Source organism: Tursiops truncatus, chromosome 12 (assembly GCF_011762595.2).
Source record: "Tursiops truncatus isolate mTurTru1 chromosome 12, mTurTru1.mat.Y, whole genome shotgun sequence".
Lineage (NCBI taxonomy): Eukaryota > Metazoa > Chordata > Mammalia > Artiodactyla > Delphinidae > Tursiops > Tursiops truncatus.
In genome coordinates this window covers 24,184,269-24,206,842 of record NC_047045.1, presented here as the reverse complement: position 1 = coordinate 24,206,842, position 22,574 = coordinate 24,184,269, and the positions used below count along the sequence as shown (strand labels likewise).

At 39.7% G+C, this 22,574-nt stretch overlaps 1 long non-coding RNA gene across 2 annotated transcripts in view; it reads right to left on the bottom strand.

The window, feature by feature from the left end:
• LOC117314471 (uncharacterized) overlaps positions 1-22,574 on the bottom strand; it is a 534,931-nt gene that overhangs the window by 189,650 nt on the left and 322,707 nt on the right. For both annotated transcript variants that reach the window (XR_004529213.2, XR_012324749.1), the window contains one exon: positions 8,309-8,474. This is a non-coding gene — a long non-coding RNA (uncharacterized lncRNA). The remainder of the gene's footprint in view (positions 1-8,308; positions 8,475-22,574) is intronic.

The following is a 22,574-nucleotide window of genomic DNA, read 5'->3' as shown; positions in this document are numbered from 1 at the left end:
AGTTATTTAATCACCCTGGGCCTTGATACCTCAGTTATACATCTGTAAAAATGCTAACCTATGTGTAAGATTAGATCATCAGAGCTAACATTTGTGTATTTATTATGTACCAGAAACTGTTTTAAGAGCTTTAAAATTTTGATTCATTTAGTGATCATAAAAGATAAGTACCCATTTCACAGCTAAGGACTATGAGACAAAGAGAGGTTAAATATCTTGCTCGTGGATCCAAGATACATGCTCCAATTCACTACATCTTCTGCTTCTCCCTAGGGTAAAAGTAGTGCATACTTCCAAGGGTTGTTGTGAGAATCACAAGAGACGCTACAAGGAAGGTACTTGGAATAGTTAAAGTTCAAATAGGTACCTATCGTTACTGTTTTAAAACCAGGCACATTTCTGCCTCTAATGGCACATTCCTCACACACCTTTCAAGGGATTTTCAGTGCAGCTCAGGACAGCTTATCATTTTAAAATACTACATCAATTTGAACAGTTTCAAAACAATTCATTTCAAGCATGTTTCAAGTCTAGTGTCCCTTGTAACTTGAAATAGGCACATGTACTAATCCATACAATACACATCAACTGAGTATCTAAATAGAATTTTCACAAGTAAAATTAATTTGAAATGCATTTGGAGAGTGTAACATTTAAAAAAATCCCAAGATAAATTCTTTCTCAGAAAAATAGCTCTTTTGAAACAAGAATCATTTACCTTACCTACCCGTGTAAATATATACTTAGTAGTCTTAGGGCAGAGCAAAACTAGGATGATGTCAAAAGACAAAGGTAGACACATCCTGAGCTACTGGCTACCCAAGGCCACAGAGCCGTGATGGAGGAATGATGGTGTCACATGATCATGATCATCAACCAAGCAGCCAGTCACCTATTCCGAGGAAGAGCCTAAGAGAAAAGAAAAATATTGCCATCTAGCTAGCAAGACAAAGCTATATGTTTCTACAAAAAATAAAAATGAAGAGAGAGAGAAGGTAAGGAGAGAAAATACAGTCCCCCGGGTTTGTCATTGTGTCATCTGCTGACAAGTGTGAAGATTTCTTTGCTGAGGAGAAGATTTCTTTGTCTCAGCCTGTGAGATACTCAAAGGCACAAGAAGTATAACACTGTCTCCTTCACAAAGGAGAGGACTGAAACACTGACCAGCATGACCAATAGGCTTTAGTGAGTCCAAGTACAGCACGGACAAGAAGCCAGAGAAAGGAAGCCCGGAAGGAGGTTTACGAGTCCCTAAACAACACCAATCAATCCTTCAGCACGTGGGTGTCAAGGCCTCGGTCTGTGCACCAGATGCAGCCTGATGGATGGGTATATCTATCCCAAAAGGCAAATAGAGATGGTTCTGCCTCTGGCCTCACACATAGGTGAGACAGAGCTCCAGTGTTTCCCCCCCTCGAGCTTTCTTCAAATGTATTGCATGTGTCCCACTCAGTATTTCCATTTCTTTGCCTTCCAGTTTTAGCACTGAAAAAGCAACCTTAGATCCTCAGTATACAAGGAGTGTGTTTACTGTCCTTAGACTGCCAGGATATCGCACTCTTGAACTAAATTTAAAAATATATAATATCTCCATTAATTTAACTCACTTGAAAGAGAGTAGTAGCCTCTTCTTGCTTCTCACAACATTCAGGATCAACTTAGCACATCTTGGATCTTCTTCTAATGTTCTCTGAAATCACTTATAAAAGATAGTATTCACTAATATAGACCCATGCAATGTTAGAGTGTGGCTTGGTGTTGCTTCCTGTTCACTCATCACTGGATATAAACCGGGGTTGAATGTTGGCCAAGAGGTCCCAGAAGCGAAGTATTCAACTTTATCATAGAAGGTCAGCCCACAGAGATGTGTCTTTATGAACTAGAGAGAAGACTGAGTTTAGCTCTGCCTCCAAACAGCTGAAAGAGGATTACAAGTATGACCTGAATGGATAGAATTAGGGTGGAATATACAGGGATGTGTGCAAAGAACACACTGCCTTGAGAAGCACTGAGCTCCTAGCCTGGGGCAGTATAAGTGCGAGTGCCTGACCTTAAGCTTTTGATTGCCAAGGCATGCATCCCAAAGACATCCACCTTGAATAAGCACACTGCCAGCTACATGACACAGCTATTAGAAAACCAACTAGATAAGGAACAAGGCTTCCTCCACCCATGAAGTTCCCCTTCGAGAAAGCCGTGGGAAACCCAGATAACGGATTGCTTCAATGACACTGCTTCTCCCTTCTGACTCCCTAGTTTCTGCTCTTAATGTTTTAAATTCACCAATAAAGAGCAGCTCTGAGAACTCCTAGATACCCCACCCTGGGACACTGATACAGGCAGTTCCAGGTCCTGCTCCCTCCTTTTCACTCTATCCTGACCTTGCTGCTTAATTGGGGCATTCAGTGTACCCTCCAGGATTTGTGAGTAATAACTTGCTCTTCAAAGTCCCCCAGTGGTTGTTGCTGAGGTACATCCTGCAGTCAAACTAAGAACCGCAAGGGCTGGTCAAGCCACAACATTGGTTCCAGTGGGGGAAATGTCTGCGGGGCTCGCCGCAAGTAAGACGGGCCCGGGCGAGTGTGCAAGCATGCCTAGCCAACTGCATGACTATCCATAGGCTGGAACCAACACAACACCTGGATAATTTGTTGCCAGAGATGTCCTAGATGTCCCACATCCGACCATGCTACTCGGTCATCTTTCAAAAAGACCAGATACCCTGCTGACCTTTGCCCTCGCTGGCCCCTCTTCCTGGAATGCTCTTCTCTTAGATGTTTACATGGTTTTCTCCCCTTCTGCATCCATAACCATGCCATACTTATCCCAAGAATGCAAAGATAATTCATATAAAAAATAACCTAATAGCGACATAGGCTACATGGACAATTTAAATTAGAGAAAAGTAAGTGATTAGCTCAGCAGTTGCAAAAATTTCTTTGCAAAATTCAAGATTCATGATTTAAGACAGAATTATTAGCAAAATATAGTGCTATTCTAGTGGAAGAAAATTTCCTTAATCTGATCAAAGGCATCATTCCAATATTTGCAGCAATCAGCAGTCTGACCACATTAACACTGAGGTCAGACAAAAGACAAGAAAGCCTTCCATTCTGGTTTCTATTCAGCACTGAGCTATGTATCCTAGGTAGTGCAATAAGATAAGGAAAAGAAATAAAAGTTTAAAGATTGGGAAGAAAGACCAAAACATAATTACCTACACAGAAAATTCAAGAGGACTTACAAGTAAGCTATTAAGGCTTTTAAAGAACAGAGCATTCCTATATACCGGCATAAACAAACATAAAAAATTTAAGTGGAAAAAAAGCCCTTCCAGTTATAATAGCAATCAAACCTTTTAGCTACTTCATAATAAACCTAAGAAATGAGATTCAAGAACTTTATGGAAAAAAATTATAAAATGTCAGGAGAATATGAGTGAAGTACATAAAGTATGACCTAAATAAATAAAGCACTGTCACTTGATAATGGATTAGAAGACATCATATAATAAAGATACCAGTTCTTCCCACATTAATCTATACAATCAAAGTATTCGAATTAATAAGCCTACAGAATTTTTCATGGAACCTGACACATGAAAGTACAAAATTGCAAGAATAGCTAAGATCATTTTTTAAAGAACAAAGTGGGAAAACTATTTCTAACAGATATTAAGATGTTTTTTGAAGATATTTTGCAATATTGTATTGACGCAAAAATACACACATTGATGCATAAAACAAAGAAAATTTGCATAATTGCCTATTTTTAATTTGACAGAACTGACATTACACAGCTATGAAAAAATAAAACACCCTGCTCAAAAAATTTTGCTGAGATAATTGGTTTTCTAGATGGAAAAAAATAGAAGCACACTTTACACCATAAACAATAATAAATTCCAGCTGAACTAAAGATCTGTATACAAAAATCAACACTTTGACAATTTTCAAGGAAAATGTAGACATCTGACTTTACCAACGTGGTTTAGGTAATTTTAGGGCAGAATTTCCTAGACAAAGTGCCGAGAAGCCTAAGCCATAAAAGAAACAACTGATACACTGAATTTATTATAAAATGTAAAACTTGTTCACCAAAGACAGCATAATCAAAGTTAAAAGATAAGTCATGGACTTGGAACAGATATTTGCAACCCATATAATCAACAGATAATTATTATCCAAAAATATAGGTAAGGAAATCAATAACAGGAAAAAACTCAGTAGAAAAATGAGCAAAGGATAGAAACAGAAAAGGAATCAAAACGGCCAATGAACACATGAAAAAGACTCTCAGCCCAATTGGTAATAAAATGTAAACAATGAGATGCCATTCACTCCCATTTCACACCCACCAGATTGGTAAAGATGTTAAAGTTGGCAAGAGTGTGGAGCAATGGAAATTCTCACGCACTGACATTAGGAGCATGAATTGGTCCAACTGTTTGGAGAGCAATTTGGCAATATTGAGTAAATCTGTTGGCGTTCATACCCTATAAGCCAGGAATTCTTTATCTTGAGATGTTTTTGCATATTGTACTCAAAGCAATGAGTGCAAAAGTGTTCATTTTCTTATTGTTTGTACTTCTCATTGGAAGAAGTATTATTGGTGAACAGGAGAATGGATAAATATATATTATGGCATATGTAGGCAATGGTGTATGATACAACAGTTAAAATGAGCAATGATATGGCATTTCAAATAATCTGTCAAAATATAGTAACTTCAAAAACTTGTTAACAATAATAAGAGCAAATACACTGTTTACAATGTGCCTTGTGTTGTTCTAAGTGCCTTACATACATTATCTGATTTTCTTCACATTCATATTTAATATCCACCACAAGCCTGAGAGATCGATACTATTACAACCCCATTTAATAGATGAGGAAACTGAGGCATAGAAAGGTGAAGTGACTCACCTGAGGCCGTATGGCTCGTTAGTGGCAAAGGAGTTTTTCAGTCCAGTTTCATTACTATACTCCTTCTAAACATTTTTTCAAAATGGTATAGTGTAATACCATTTATATTTATTTTAAAAACCATAAAACCATATCATATAATGTTGAAAAATATATAGGTATGTTATAGAATTATAAAAACATAAATCATATATATTTATAATTTATCATAATGATATTTTATAAAAATTAATAACATAAATCCCACATTCTAAGTGTTTTGCTCTATCTTTTACCCCTGATTCAAATCTCTCCCAGGTAAAGAAACATGAGGTCATCAGCTGCAACTGAAGACCTCACGATGCACTTCCCGCTTCAGTTCACTCCCCTCCGGCAGTGAACAGCTGTGGTTCGGTAAGGCAGTCACTTCCAGCCTCAGTGTGACCGCAGCCATAGTAGAGCAGGCTTTGATATGTCTGCGACTATAGCAGGAGTGTTTGAAGAGACTGAGAGTGGAGAGAGGTGGGGGTCAAGAAAGGGAAGCCAACACCACCCCTTCTCATATCCCGCTTCAATTCCCCCCGCCACGTCCCAGCTTTAAATGGGCTTGTGCAGTCGAAACCACCAGTTTGGGCTTCACCACAGGTTCAGCCTACAATGTGGACACTTCAAAGACTTCAAAGGTAGGGGACACAGTACTGTGTCTGGAGTGAAACCAAAAATGTGGGATTTAGCAAAGCTTCTGGAGGGTGGTTCAAGGGATTGAAGTGATTTCCACTTAAATACAGTGTGAGTGAACAAAAAGAGAATCAAAAAATAATAGGCCCGAGGAAGAAAAAAAAAAGGTCTCATTTTTCTCTTTTGTTAATGTTATAGAAATATCAATCCTGAGGGCTTGGTGAGATTTTATAAAGCCTGATCCATGAATCTGAGCCTGACTTTCAGCAGCAAAATTCAGGAAGCTCTACTTTTATGCTTTTCTACCCAGTTCTATTTTTAAATAATTGATAGGTAAAAAGAAAAGAAAGGAAAATTTAATAGGAGACTACTCTATGCCAAGCTGTACCCTAGGTCCTTTCATTTATGTTTCATCTCATACTCATAACAACGCTAGGAAGTAGTATGGTTATTTCTCATTTACAAATGAGTAAACTGAGGTTTCGAGTGGCTAAACCAGCTGGTTCCATTAAGGCACAGAACTGAATTCAGTCCACCTTTTTTGAAGCTGCAAAGCTTATGCCTTTCCAACATGCCACACGGCTTTATGATAATTGAATATGAAAATGGCCTAACCTAAATAAGCCATAATACCGTAATTGCTCCTAGTTAAAAATACTCACTTTTAAATTTATATACAAGCTAAATATGCTTTTTGGATCTCCTGAAAAACTCACTGGGGGTAGATATTTGTTTGATTTTGGTTTCCTGCGACATGCTCAGTGGTTTCATAAGGTTTTAACTAGTGCCCATCAAGAGTAATGGTGTGTATTGCAACGGGGGCCTGGGGGGCCCTGAGTCCATTCTCTGAAGGTTTTCTGGCTTCTAGTGTTTGGGTTCTAAACAATTAGGAAAACTAGACATGGTTACAGTGAGAGCCTTTCTAATTGAAAAATATAGGGTTTTTAAAACCAATTTCGCTACGAACTGCCCTGGCAAAATGAATATTGTTTAATTTTCATTTTGAATTAAAGACTTGGAAACCTGAGTAACATAGAGGTTAATGATAAACTGAGCTGAGCAGAGGTTCCTGTGAGAGCCATAGCGATGTATTAAAACAAGAATTATTTTGTACACTGTGCTGTACTTCAACATTGGATCCTCAACAGGCTGCAAAATCGCTTCCTAGATAATGAAATGATAAAAGAATTTTAATTTCATGTTAGGACTTGTATCACAAATGATTAGGAAAAGAAACAGGGGAGAACATAATTTTCAAGCAAATTCCTCCTGTGGATAGCCAAACTGGATGGACTTTCTGCTGAGAAGGCTTGTGAAAAATGTTATCAGAGGCAGCAAAAATACTTTAAACATCAAAACACCAATTCTGTTTAAGGGCAATGTGAATGTATTTAAATGTCAAAGATATTTCAGGGCTGTGATTCAATAGCATTGAAAAGGATCATTTTCAAAATTCTGTGAGATGAACATCACACAGTTTTTGATACCATGGATGTCATACTAAAAGGGTCCACTGGACCAAGGGCAAGGATTCTTGCCTGGAATGAGCACACAGGCCTAACCAACACTAGCAAGATCACATTCATGCATCTGTAGAGGTTAATACAATCACGTTTCCCTGGAGGTAATGAGCTATTATCTCAGTCCCCATAGAGCTGCTTCCCAAACCGCGGCTGATGCCTCTGTATAGACCTGGGATTTGGTCTGTATGAAATAACATGTATTAAAGCATCCTCGGTGGAATGAAGCAAAGGGAATTTCCTCAAAAACCTAAGGCAACAGGAGCCAACTTTACAGTAGAAAAATGTTTAGGAGTTGCTTTCTAATGGTTGGAATCTTCTCCATCCTCAGAGCTTGGAATTCTTTTTAGCCTCACATCTCAACACAACTGAGGAAACTAGGTGTTCTCCTAATGACTCCATCACACCAGAATTAGGCATGAAAGCCCCTTCTAATAGGTAGTGGGATCTTCGCTGGCCCACAGGAAGAAGTGCCTGCCAAAATCCCAAGCTGATTCCAGTCTGTCGTATGTGTCCTTTCCCGTAACAGGACGCAAGACCGCATTCAGGTGTCAAATATACTTCATCAGAATATTCTTAACATTCATTAAGTTGAAACAATGTGGGTCACAAATAAGCATAACTGCTAAATAACAAATTATTGAAACATTATAATAAGTATCATGAATATATTGAAACATGTCAAAGTTTTCAACTGGGGAGAACACACACATATATACCCATCGATATATACGTGCATATACGTATGTATGTATATACACACATACATTCATATATATGTATATTAAATTTGGCATAATTTGAAATGTTTGGAAATTATTTGAGGCGGCAAAGCAGCAAGTTAATAAATGAGTTTTTGTTGACATAGGTATTTTTTCATTCATTAGCCTAAAGAGAAACTTTCTGCAAAATGATACCTAGAATTTTTGTCTGGGAAACAAATTTACAGCTGAGTCATCTCATTTTAAACCTGACTTTAAATGTCTTACATAAATCTGCTCAAAGCTAAAACCTGCCCTAGACTGGGAAAAAAAGCAAAAACATGTAGGCAAAAAACATGAAGACAAACGTAGATACATGTAATTTCATGTTGGCAAGTGCATCTACCTTGGAGTCCATGTTTAAATACCAGCAATGTAATCACATCTCTAAAATCCGTTATTTTATTCTAAATTCAATTTCAGGTTCTAACCGCCTCTAACATACCATTACATGATGTGCAATCCGCTGGAAATTCTCACCAAAAGAACTCTGGTGGTGAGGAAAAGGACCACCGTGCTCCTCGAGTTTCCTTCCTGTTGCTTTGTTGCTGACAGAGGGCAGTGTAACTTAGTGAAAAGCCTCATAGCTCCCAAAGCATGAAGAGTGATTCCTATGAAAGAAGCAAAAGTTAAGCAGAGGGTTAATAGCTGGGCTCCGGAGCCGAGCAATTTCAGCCCCATCACCTAGGACCTGAGGGACCTCAGGCAAGTTACGTAACCTTTCTAAGCTACAACCTTTCTAAGCTACCTCCAAAATGGGGACAACGTGGTGCCCACCTCATGGGGCTGTGAGGAAAAAGACATTAGTGCTTGTAAATCTCTCAGCTTCACATTGGCCTGGCATATAGCAACCATGCAAATGCTGACTTCTTGCTTTTGTTTTCATTATTATTTTAATTGTTACTGCAAACATCTCCATTGCTACATACATGAACTCATAGTACCCAGTTAGTTGACTAGATGAAAAAAACAAGAAGCACACATATGACAGGGTAATCTTTTGTTTCGTTCTCACTATATTCTTCCTTTTCGTGGTCAGAGAATGCCTTTGTGTGTTAGCAGAAAAACATCCCTTGATCACTCCCTGGCTTTTGGTTTCAAAAGCTTAAACTCATAGAGGGCTTTCTCAGAGATCTTCCAAGATCAGGCAGGAAACTGAAAATAGTAGAATCTGAGTTCTTCTCCCCCAAGGGCCCCGGGAAGGTCTCAGGACCTCACAGAGCAGTTGTTTCACGGCACCCAAGGGAAGCTGGGTTGGGCTTTCCAGGCTCAGCAAAGATTCCCAGAACCATGAGTGGCCTGGAACGAGCAGAACCATCATCTTTGAGAACCATGAGAATATCACGTTGACCAAGGTAAGCTGAAAACTAAAGGGCTCTCCTTGAACTTGTTGCTGTATATAAAATTCTGGGCTTTCTTATCAACTTACTCAGGAGGGGAGACTCAGTGATGAATGGGACTGAATTACCCACAACCTGGGTGTGGTGGGCACTCAGGAGAACACTCTCTCCGTTCTTAGAAGAGTAATATGACATTTCTTGCACAATCATGTGTGTACACACACATATATACAAATATGTGTGTATATACATACACAAATATGCACGTATATATACAGGCACATATATATTTATCAATTAGTAAAATTTATTCTCACTTTGATAATCCTAGGAGAAGATGGAATTCTTAGAGACTAAAGCAAAGAGATGACAGTGATAATGGCATATCTATTCTTCACAGTATTCATACAAACCAGGATTAAACTGATCTAACTTCCAATAAATTTTTCCCCTTCATATTACTGCATTTAAAAATATCATATCTCAGAGGGCTCAGCAAGTCGATTGCTTATTGACTTTCCAGCGGGTCCATATAGCGTAATGAGTCTTTATAACTCTATTTTTAAATTACTTATTGGATTTTTAAGATTAAACAAATCATATGAGAAAATTATAGTGTTGGAAATTGTGAGAGTTGATCCTATCAAACTATTATCCTATCAAAACTATATTTAAAATTTTTAGAATGAATATTAAAGCACTACAAAGGATGCTTTTAAAAAGGTTTTTACAACAAGCAGTTCTTTATAAATTGACTATCTTTTTACAATTTTACTTACTATAATATGAACTTCTATCCCCATATAAAAGTCTAATGGCCTTCTCTGGATTCGGTACTAAAGTCAATTCCCAATTTGAATTTGTGCTATTCTATAAGAGCTATAATGAGACTTTCCCCAGAAACTTCAAAACAGCAGAAAAAAATCAGAACTTCTGACTACAGTACAGTGTAATAAGAGTATTACTATAGAAGCAAAACTGCTAATGGCGCTCCTCTGTTTAAAATACACTTCTGTCTAAGGTGTCCTGTTATTCTTCGGCTAGAGAGGAATATTTTGAATAGAACCTGTTATGTTCCAGCTTTGCCTGGTCCTGCTTCCCACACCAGCACAGGCCACTCTCCCACTCACTTTGTCTCCACACGCTTTGTTTCCTTAGCTGGAACACCCGTCATTGCCACCCGCCTCGCTCACTTAGCCAACTGTCTCCCATCCCTTCTCCTAACCTCTGTATTCTTCTTTAGAGCCCTGCAGACCTCCACAACACTCGTTCTTCATGTACTCAGTTGTTCCACGTTTGACTCCCCTAAGTGGTATATTTATTCACCATTGTGTTGTGCCTTAGCATTAAGAACCAGTGACTCAGAATCATATCTGAAGGAGTGACTGACTTCAGCATGACACCTGAGCCCAGCTTCCCCGTAAAGCCCTCTCTTCAACCACCACACAGACATTGTAAAGAAAGTTCCCTTCTCACAGTGAGGTAAAGGGAATCTCTCTCCCCACCGTGATGATTGTCCGTGCGTTAGATAGGGACTCATGACTATTTTACCCATAAATATCAAATACTACGTTTGTTTGGGGAAGGTTTTTTTCTTCACCCAACAAGCTTAGATAAACAGCAATTAGCAAATCATATATCTCGTAAAGGTCTAGTATGCAGAATATATATAGAACACTTACGACACAACAATAAAAAAGACAAATAACCCAAATCAAAAATAGCAAAAGGACTGGAATAGACATTTCTCCAAAGCAGATATGCAAATGGCCAACAAGCCAGCACATGGAAAGATGCTCGACCTCATCACTTATTAGGGAAATGCAGTTCAAAACCACAAGGAGACACCACTTCTCACACCACTAGGATGGTTACAATCAAAAGACATCACAAGTACTGTTGAGGATGTGGAGAAATTGGAACCCTCATACATCAATGGTGGGAATACCAAGTGGCACAGCTGTTTGGGAAAACAGTCTGGCAGTTTCTCAAAAAGTTAAACATAGAATTGTGTTTGGGGCAGACTTGTGCTGCCCCCTCCTCCAAATTCCTGTGCTGAAGTCCTAACACCCAGTACCTCTGAATGTGATGGTATTTGGAGACGGGGCCTTTAAAGAGGTAATTAAGGTAAAATGAGGTCATATAGCTGGGTCTTAAACCAACATAGCTGGTGTCCGTATAAGAAAAGGAGGTTAGGACACAGACAGATAGACACCAGACATGGGCACACACAGAGAGACAACCAAGTGAAGATACAGCGAGAAAGCTGTCATCTGGAAGGCAAGGAGAGAGGCCTCGGAAGAAACCAAACCTACCGATACTTCAATTTCGGACTTGGGGCCTCAAGAATTGTGAAAAATCAATTTCTATGGTTTACAAAAACAAAGCAAAAACCCCCCTCTTGTAAGATTTAAGAATGTTCTTCCATCCCCTACATCATTTTCTTGATAAAAATTCCCCTTGGAAAACAATAGTACTGAAGATGTAGACGACACAAAGCAGAACATAAAGAACACGACTAAAAGATGTATGGTACTCCAGTTAGTAACCTAGTATAAAGCCTTTCTGGGGTAAACAAATTACATTTATAGAAATTTTAGAATCAAGGAATCTATATTTACCAGAACAAATGGCCCAGAACTTGAATGAACTATATAAATCAGAACATATTCAGGTTTCATTCTACCTATTTATCGCTTTTGATGAAATTCTCTTACCAAGTCCTACTAAATTTGCCATTATCTGCCATACCTGGAATAAAATGATTTTTAAAATTCCCTAAATAATATTTGAAATGCAATTTAAATTCAGTGTCTATTTGCTTAGTGTTCTCTATTCCATTGTAGGTACAATGCTAGACTGTTATGTATTTACTTTCATGGCTTTCTTTACTTATTTGGCACAGTTTAGTTCAAACTGTACTTATAAAACTTGAGATAGACAAATGTTTAGGTCACGTTTATTCTGGTCTTTTAAACTGCTCTGTTGTAGCTATACAATAAAACTGAAAAAGACGTGGTTTGAATAGCTGTGTGGATTTCTATTCATTTGTGCCAAGTTCCACATTATATTTATCTCCTTGCTATCACCCCAATACAGGTTTAATTCATAAAAAAGTGGTCTTTGTACTACCCTCTGAGTACATTCTTCTGGCTATATAAAATAACTCGAGTTCCCTTTGCCTTTGTCTCAAAGTTTTTTTGTTTCTTTGTATTCTCTAGTCGTATTTCTTCTATCGCTCAATGAATGGGGGAAAAACATGTAAGAATTCAATGTGTAAATTCTGAGTCTCAGGTCCTCAGAGAGCCTGTCTCTGCCTCAGGTTCCTTAGACCAAGCAACAAAAATGCTCCATGAGGTGGATGTTTCTAGACTGTGAAAAGGCCTCTTTTCTCTTGGCTTTAAATTAGAGGATTATAAGAGTCAAGTTAATTTTCATTTAGCCTTATCTATTTGGAGTGGAACATTTCAAATTTAAAACTATTTTTCTTTTCATAAGCCTCTAATGAATTATATTTCAATGTGTTGGAGGGTAAGTGGAAAAAAGTAAAGTGACGATTTATTGTGTCACCTGGCCAAAAGACAGCAGAGGTTTACAGACTGTGGTGGAGATCCAGAATTGGGTCCTGTAATAGGATGACCCAACCTGTCATAAGAACCACGACAACTGCCAGTTCGGTAAATCAGGATGATCACGGGAAATAAGTCAGATAGAGAAAGACAAATATCATACGATATTGCTTATATGTGGAATCTTGAAAAAAAATGATACAAACAAACTTAATTATAAAATAAAAACAGACTCACAGACTTAGAGAACGAACTTATGGTTACCAGAGGGGAAGGGTTGCGGGTTGCGGGGAGGGACAGACTGGGAGTTTGGGACTGACATGCACACACTGCTGTATTTAAAACAGACAACCAGCAAGGACTTACTGAATAGAACAGGGAACTCTGCTCTACTCTATAATGACCTAAATGGGAAAAGAATTTGAAAAAGAATAGATATATGTATGTGTATAACTGAATCAACTTGCTGTACACCTGAAACTAACATAACATTGTTAATCAACTCTACTCCAAAATAAAATTAAATTAAAAAAGAAAAGACACATTTACCCCAATGTTCATTGCAGCACTATTTACAATCGCCAGGTCATGGAAACAAGCTAAATGTCCATTGACGAATGGATAAAGAAGATGTGGTACTATATATACAATGGAATATTACTCAGCCATAGAAAGGAACAAAACTGGGTCATTTGTAGAGATGTGGATGGACCTAGAGTCTGTCATACAGAGTCAAGTAAGTCAGAAAGAGAAAAACAAATATCATATATTAATGCATATATGTGGTATCTAGAAAAATAGTGCAGATGAACTTATTTTCAGGGCAGGAATAGAGATACAGATGTAGAGAACGGACATGTGGACACAGAGAGGGAAGGGGAGGGTGGGATGAATTGGGAGATTGGGATTGACATATATACACTACCATGTGTAACATAGATAGCTAGTGGGAACAGGCACAGGGAGCTCAGCTCAGTGCTCTGTGATAACCTAGAGGGGTGGGATGGGGTGGGGGGATGGGAGGGAGGGGATATATGTATACATAGAGCTGATTCACTTCGTTGTACAGCAGAAACTAACACAACATTGTAAAGCAATTATACTCCAATTAAAAAAAAAAAAAAGATGATCACACCTGAGGGCAGCAGTAACCCATCTGAGTGGTCTGACTTCCCCAGCCCTGTATGGTACAGCTGTCTTTCTGAGACAGCACACAGAATCTCTAGTGAGGGGATCCCCCCCCCATTTCCAATTACTCATGTCACCATAGGGGAAGAAATATAGGTGCATTTTCTTAAGTGGGATATAATTATGTTGAAAAGATGTTTTAAATGAACATATTCCACTCCAAAATGCCTAGTCGGTGCTGGGAATACCCAGGCCTGGGGGTGGCAGGGGTTTAACCAGACATCTCCTTTCATCTACAAGTTGGCCTTCTGGAGCAGAGGAGCTTGGGCTGAGTGATCACCATTGCTCAACATGAGCCATCCAGAAAGTCTGCAGACTCAAGGCCTGGGAGGACCCCCTGGAAAAAGGAGTTCAAGTAGGAGTTATTTCTTTCTGTGTTTTGAGCTCAAAAAAAAAAACTCACTCTCAAGAAGAGTGAGAGGGCCCCCACCATTTTAGTGAACGCTTTCTCCTCCTCCCGTAGCTGCTTTTGTGAACAAGCAGAAAGGGTTCTCGAAGAAACTTTTGAGAGAGCTGTTCTCAGGTTTTAGAACTATGATAAGGAAATGTATTCTTAAGGAGTTTGCTTCTGAACAAAACCTACGTTAATTTGTATACGTCTGGCTTTTCGACCGAAAGCCTAAGGTCTCACAAGTATTTCTGAGGAGAGTACTGTATAGTTCCAGGAATCTGAGGGGTTGAACAGAAGAGATGAGTGAGAAACAGAAGTGGGTATCAAGAGGCAGACCTGCTCGTGAAGCTTCAGTAGATCAAAAAGTTGCCCAACACAAAAGTAAGATGAGAAAAGGAGCCAGGGACTTTGGAGCCAGAGAATGATTAAGCTAATCAAGACTGTCAAAAACCATGCAGAGGTTATTTTTGGTTTCTTCTTGCTCTTTGCATTACTTCTATGCTCAGTGTGTTTGTTTCATGGATAGGGTTTCATTAGTCATATGCCATATTTATTAAAACCTTAGAAAATGAGAAACCTAATATAGACCTTGGCTACGATGGGGCCAGACCTCTTAAAATGCAACACAACATCACCATCTAGTGTCTAAAACCTAAAAGTTGAGTCAGATGTCACTGACCTATAAAATCACACATGAGCCTCTGGAAGAAACCATTATTCAACAGATAAGAAAATGAAACTCTGAAAGCTTAAGTGATTTTTTTTTTCTTTTTTGCTTACGCTCACAGAGCTATTAGAAAACAGATTTCTTGACAACCAGCCCAACCCTAGTGATCCAAACTCAATTCAGTGACAAATGAATGTAACAGTCACTTAGTATTCGTATGTTCTTAACAACATCCTGGAATGTGTTGGAGGAAAAAGCAACAAGAGGGGATCTTTTGTATCAGTCTTCACCTCTAATCACCAGGATCTGCCCTCAAGTTAGAATATTTAGATGACAGATGGAATGTTATCAAATGTGGACAACCTGTTAAAAGGAACTTAAATAAATACAGATGTAATTAAATAAGCATTCAACTCGTCCTGGCACACAGTAAAACAACAGAAGCATTAGGTAGGGGTAACTTATTTCCAAAAGGGCTTTTTAACAGCCTACAAGATTCAGTACATCAATATCAAAGGAAATGGGTACCTTACCCACATTTAATATTTTGCTTACAAGTAAAAATAAGTTTTTTAACATTTGTTTCTTTTCACCAGCTGTTCTATTTCATCTAAACCTTCAAAATATAGACCATCATAGGAATTCAAAGCAATGACTATGGTGATTTCATCCATGAACCCACATTTAGTAGCATATTTCTTTCTTTTTTTTTTTTTTTTTTTTTTTTTTTGCGGTACGCGGGCCTCACCGTTGTGGCCTCTCTCCCGTTGCGGAGCACAGTCTCCGGACGCGCAGGCTCAGCGGCCATGGCTCACGGGCCCAGCCGCTCCGCGGCATGTGGGATCTTCCCGGACCGGGGCACAAACCCGTGTCCCCTGCATCGACAGGCGGACTCTCAACCACTGCGCCACCAGGGAAGCCCTGTAGCATATTTCTTTATCAGTGACTTCAGAAGACTATGGCTTAGGTTGGAGAAAAGGTGGGAAAGCACTTGGATGGGGTTCTCTTTTTCTTCTCATTCATAGATCCAGCGTCAAACAGATTAACTGTCTCTGCCCCTGCTTGCACCAAAGGTCTTCATTCTTCCTTTTGGCTGCTCCTGGGTTATCAACACCCAGTATTCAGTACAAATGGTGGAGACAGCTCACAGCACTGGTAATGCTTCTGGCACCTGCTATACTTTTGATTCTCCACGCTTTATCTGACCACTTACAACAAAAACCCCTGCCATCAGAGCCCTAGCTTAGCTGGAGTCCTGTCAGGCCTCCACTGCCCTCCTGCCCCACTTCCACGCTTGCCTGAGGGTTACAAGGTTTTAATCAAAGGCATAAAGCCAGAAATTCTTAAGAAGGGGCAGGGAGCTCATCAGAATCATCTAGGGAGACCTTCCTAATTATAGCCCCCCTCACACCTCATCTTTTCCTTACAGAGGGAGTGTTTCACAGCCCTCAGGTATGTTGGGGAAGGAAAAAAGAAGCTGAAACCCACTGGCTTCAAGCAAGGAGAGAGGTGAGGTTAATCTTCTTTTGATTCAGGTTGAAAATACTTCAAAAGAGGGAAATGAAACCTTGTCTCCTAAGGATGAAACTATAATAAAACCTTAATTAATTTGGACCCCATTAATTCAAAATGTGTGATAATTAGAAAAATGGTTAGGTTAAAGTTTACCTTTCCTCTAGCTGGGGAAAAAGTGGTTGAAAATTACTTTCCTGTACCTAGGAAAAATGAATTTGCTAAGCATTATTAATACTTTCAAAGAGAAAAAACATTTAACTCATTGAGCAGGTAGTTTTCAGACTATTTGATACTTTTAACACATCAACAAGTGCTACTGTAATTATAAATAATCTCTAGACATTAGAGTAGACTCCCCCAAGGACCTTTCCTAGACATCACTCAAGGCTTCAAAGTTATCAATTGAAGGTAATGAAATCAAATTTCTTTTCAAACTTTCCACAAATCTGATAGAGCTTCCCTCCAGTTAGGCCGAATTTCTATGGTTTTACTAAATCTACTGATAAACTCAGAAGGCACCCCTAGCATATCTTACTGCTTGTGAACATCTAACAATGTTCAGATCTTTATTTCAGCAAAGAGTGAATAGACATATAGGCAACACTTATTTAAAAAGTAGGAATTAAGTGTGGGAGGAGACCAGCTTGGCAATATATACCTACAACTGGTTCAGTATCAATATTGTCTTTAAAATATATATCAGTGTTTCCTCAAATTTGTTTTTAGCTCCATAGCTTGTGAAAAGGTGTTCATTAGGACAGGGGTTAGGAGAAAGGAAGAGGGAGGAAAGCTCTGTGGTCAAAACATTTGGGGAGGGCTTCCCTGGTGGCGCAGTGGTTGAGAGTCCGCCTGTCAATGCAGGGGACACGGGTTTGTGCCCTGGTCCGGGAAGATCCCACATGCCGCGGAGTGGCTGGGCCCGTGAGCCATGGCCGCTGAGCCTGCGCGTCTGGAGCCTGTGCTCCACAATGGGAGAGGCCACGGCAGTCAGAGGCCCGCGTACTACGCACAAAAAAAACAAAACATTTGGGGAACTGATGGTTTAAACAAGTTAAGCAGGTTGCTGTACAGCAGGTCTTCTAAGAGCCTTTTCTAAGCAAGTCAACTTTTAAGAGAGTGGTGCAGTACTTTCTAAAGTTACTTTAAAAGGAAGTCCTTCTTCGCAAAGCAACCTGGGAGCGTTATCCCAATGCTCCATGAACACTCTTTGGGAAACACTAAACCAGCTGTGTAGCAATTAATGAATACCCTCAGAATTCCAATAGTTAACCAAAGATTTTCTGTTGCCTAATTATTTCAACCCAGCAAACAGAAATAATAAAACTTTATACCCTATATTATTATATTTATCCACCCTATTCCATTTAAGTTGCTTACAATTGCTGGCTGTACCCTGAGGCTTTATGAACTGAAGTTCCCGTGGTTTGATTTAAAATATTTTAATTAAGTGAAGCTTTCTGCCCCAAGGCTTTCTAAAGCAATTTTCAAAACCTCAGAAACAAGCAAATGTTATACCAATGGCGTTACCATTGACAAACCACAATGGTTTCCAAGCCTTCATTTTTGCTTTGTTTTACTATGCATAAGAGTATTTTATTTCAAATAACAGCAATAAATCACAGAGTTAGGCAATGTAGGACCAAAGTTATGTGCCTTGGGCATGGCGAGAAATGCAAAGCTCACCACAAAATACCTTCAGCCAATGGAGAAGTCATCTAACACAGGGGTGGTTGTACCTCTATCTAACTTAGGACTGAGGTCATCAGTGTTTTCCTGGTAGAGAGTTATTTCCAATTTCCCTTCAAAGTATTATGTTTTCATTTTAGGAGTGTGCATATGCATTTTTTGTGGTTTTGGGAGGGACTCAACTAGGGTTTGAGGAGATATTACAGCAGAATGTCTCAAATTGTTATCTCAGGACCAGTAGCTTCAGCATCACAGAGAACTTAGAAATGTAAATTCTAAAGCATGAGCTTTGGAGACATAAAGACCTACATTTGATGTTACTTAATCTTTCTAAGCCTTTGTGTCTTGTCTATAAAATGATTTTTAAAAATAATATTATCTTTCTTAAAGGGCTGCTTTGAAAAAAGGAAAAATGTGATGATATATGTGAAACACTTTCTATGTACTTCACATAGCAGTACTCAGCTTGTGGACAGAACAATTAAATAATTTATTGTCCCACTATTTAGGGGAGAAGGAAAGTCTTGATTTAGGAGGAAAACAAATCTATCTTTTCCCTACAAGGTTAAGTCTTGAATGGCTAGTTCAGGCACCCTAATACGCTAAGAACCTTTTTCAGAAATGCCCCCAAATTTGTTCAGTGTATGAAACTGGTCTTCCCTAGTCTGGTGTATATATACTTCGACTACAATGGTTGGTGGACAGGACATTTTGGCGAGCCGGTCATGTGGATTAATAAGAGCAGAACTACAGCTTGCTGTGAGTAAGGTAAGAAACAGCAGGACTTTGCTCAAGGAAGAGTTCGTATTGACTGAACCAGATGAGACGTTGGCCTCTGGAGCAGAAGAGAATGCTAGCAGGACAGGGGACTATGCCAGGGGCTGAGGGGCAAGGAGACAGTATGATGATGAGCATTCATAGGCCCCAGGGGCTGTGACCTCTCCGCTGTCGTTTATTTAATCTTCCTAACACCCCATGAGGGAGGTCCTACTCTTCTTCTCCATTTTGCAGAACCTGCTGACTTGAGTCCTTAAGTAATGGGCCCAAGGTCATGGAGCCAAGTATCCAGACCTCTCTCTGTCTCCTCACCATTGCCTCCTAGCTCTCAATCCTTGGGGCGCTACTATAGACACTGCACCGTTATCTTTAAAGTGTTGTCATGATAGTGTTGAAATTATTCCTGAATTGCTTCTTAGTTTTATTTTGAGCTTTTCAATTCCTTCAAGTACACCATGGAAATGTCTAATATCCCAAAGTGTGCCAAGAATACAGAAAGGATGATAAACACCAGACTAGGTTTTGTTTTTGTTTCTTTTTGCGGTACGCGGGCCTCTCACTGTTGTGGCCTCTCCCGTTGCAGAGCACAGGCTCTGGACGCGCAGGCTCAGCGGCCAAGGCTCACGGGCCCAGCCGCTCCGCGGCATGTGGGATCTTCCGGACCGGGGCACGAACCCGCGTCCCCTGCATCGGCAGGCGGACTCTCAACCACAATGCCACCAGGGAAGCCCCAGACTAGGTTTTAACGATAAGTTTCTACTCAGGTTATTCTGCCCCTGGGCCTTGCTTTTAGAAACCACACTGCTAAGCTTCGTCCTCCTTTGATCCTGTCTTCACTAAAATGAGTTTCGCTAAAATGAGTTTCTCTAGAGTGAGTTTAAAACTCATACTTGTACTCTACCTTGAATGCCTACAGTGACCCAAAGTCTCATTTCCCGCCTTCCCCTTTGGATTTCTCCCCGCGGCTTCTGTTTCCTGCTTCCCCAGTCAGAATTCTTAATTGGCTTTATCTCCCCCTCATCACCTCTGGCCCTGCTGGTAACCAGTCCCTGGAGAAGAGCCTCAGTTGTAACAGAGCAGGGAGGGCTCTCCTTCCCTTTTCTGGACTAACCAGGGACTGCAGCCTGCACTCTGGGAATCAATTGAACCCACACAGCTTAGCACTTGTGAAGCTTTTCGACCCCCCTGCATTTCCAATATCATCTTATCAGTTCCCTTCTGATCTAATCCATCACATGAAACTGAAGTATACTTCATTTATTAGCTGCTCCTTTTAAAATTCTGTTAAGACTCGGGGAACGGAAAAAGGCGGAATGATAAACGCTCAAAAATGGAAATTTTGGTCATTTTGGGAAAGGGGTGTTGAAGTCTGGGTACTTGAGGGGTTTCATTATATACTTCAAAGTAAAATTAACACTATTTCTGGGTTTTATTCATGCCTTTTGAAATACATATCCACGCTGGCAGCATCCCGTCTCTTACTCTTAGTAAACTCGTATTTAAGACTGATTGATCCTCTTATCTTGTACTAAGACTTCTTGGCCTTTGAAGAGCATTTCCTGTATCATTAAGATTTTCATTTCCAGTTCTTGAATCAGACAACAAACACCACTTTTCTAGTTTTATGGGACAGTTGGGCCCTTGTCATTAGCAAACACTTCAGGTTTCTGAACTGACATTTTGTTCAAGAGGCTATCAGAAGACCTAATTATGCTGCATCTCTTTGCCTTAGAGCTCATGGCCTTGGTAGAGCGGGAGCTTACCGAAACCCTGTGCTTTTGGGTGTGAATCGATCAATCTGGCCTTAGCCCCGGAAACCCAAAGCACTCCACCCACAGACCCTAATAAAGGCATGTCCCCCAGGCCCTGCTTTTCTATCTGCCTCAGCCTTGACCGCCCCATGCAGACCCTTGAGGTTTGTCAGGTGCTTCCTCCAGGACCTATGAGTAATAAACTTCTCTATTTCAATTTCTCTATTGGCCTTCTGTAGTACCATGGCTCATCATCCAGCACGCTGTGCTCTACTTAACAAATATTATTTTAACAAACTCATAACATACAGTGACAGGATTGGAACGGCCAAGGTTTCTGGGACACCTCTGTGTCTTTATCAAAAATGCCCTCAGAATTTACCTGCATAAACAATAAGAGGAGAGAGAAAGACAAGGTAAAGTGAGTAGGTTTTTGTAATTATCTCCCCATTAACTTAATTAAAAAGTAGAAAAGAGCAAATTATATTCTCAAAAGAATTCTTTTTTCTGGTGCTCCTAATTATTTGGTTTCAAACAACGACAACAAAAAAAACCCAGCACATACACTGTCAGTCCTAGGAACTTACTCTGAAGCAACAGAATGGAGACACTATGTTTTAGGAGATTATTTGTCTTAATTTTGAAATCCACCTTGCACATCATCACTGGGGATTTGGAGAATGCTAAGCCCCTCCAATTCTTGACCCAGAAGACATAATGAGGTTTCTTTATGCTGTAGCTAATGTCACAACCTATGTGTTGAAAAGCATTTCTGACACTTCTTCTAAAAAGTTAATCACAAAATCCTAGTTCCTCTAGCAAAGCATTGCCTGAAGACCTCAAACATTTGGCGATTAGGCACCAGCTGCCTTTCTGATATGCCCTCCACTGAACCTCCCCCATAGGTCTTAAAAAAGAAGTCTCCAACATCTTAATCCTAACTTCATGTCACCATTCGAAAGATTACCAGGTCCAGATTCTCTTCATAATCTTCAAACACAAAAGTGGGTATTTTCTGCCTAAGCTGGAGAGAGGGAGAAAAAGACAAAGCTCTCCCTCTGTCCATGGTTCAGGCTAATCAACGTTTCAATCATCTTTAGCCAGCTTCCTGGACAAAACCAGCCAGATCTTTCATTTCTTTATCTACCATGACCTCAAGATGGCACAAAGCAGAGTGCCATGGATTACTTTCCCTATGATTCATACACTCTTTCTTCTTCATCTTATGTTCACAGTATCCTCTTGTTAACTGAATGGCAGCCACTACAAGATATGTAGGTGACAGCATTCCTGAGAAAGGAAGAGTAAGGAAAACTTCCAGTGTGCAAAATAGTAGACATTTTTAATGTTCAATGCGTGTGCTAAAAGAAACATACAAAATTCACTCAAGTTATGATCCTTCTCCTCCCAGAACTTCTGTTTCTGACGGGATATTTTTTTCAGTTGTGACTATTATTTTTATTCTCAGTCAATGTTACCTTAGCCCATCATGGAAAGGTGAGACCCAGGACTTTCAGATGTGAATTTATTGTTGATTCATGTGTCATTATGTTTTTTAATTGATACCTGGTATATATATTTATAGTGCTGTCTATTTCTGTAAAGGCAGCAGCAATATAAGTGGCCTAAGAACATAAAAGTAGAAAAGTAATCTGAAATTAAACATTTCATAACCTCCCAGCCAACCACAGGCTAAGAGAAAATGTGGCTTTCAGTTGTGGAGAAAAAAGTCGAGAGACGTGAGGCAGGCCATGGTGGGCACTTTTAGGCACTTAAAGTTGCAACACCAGTGGAGCTATGAGCAACTCCTCCTGACTGCTTCAATTT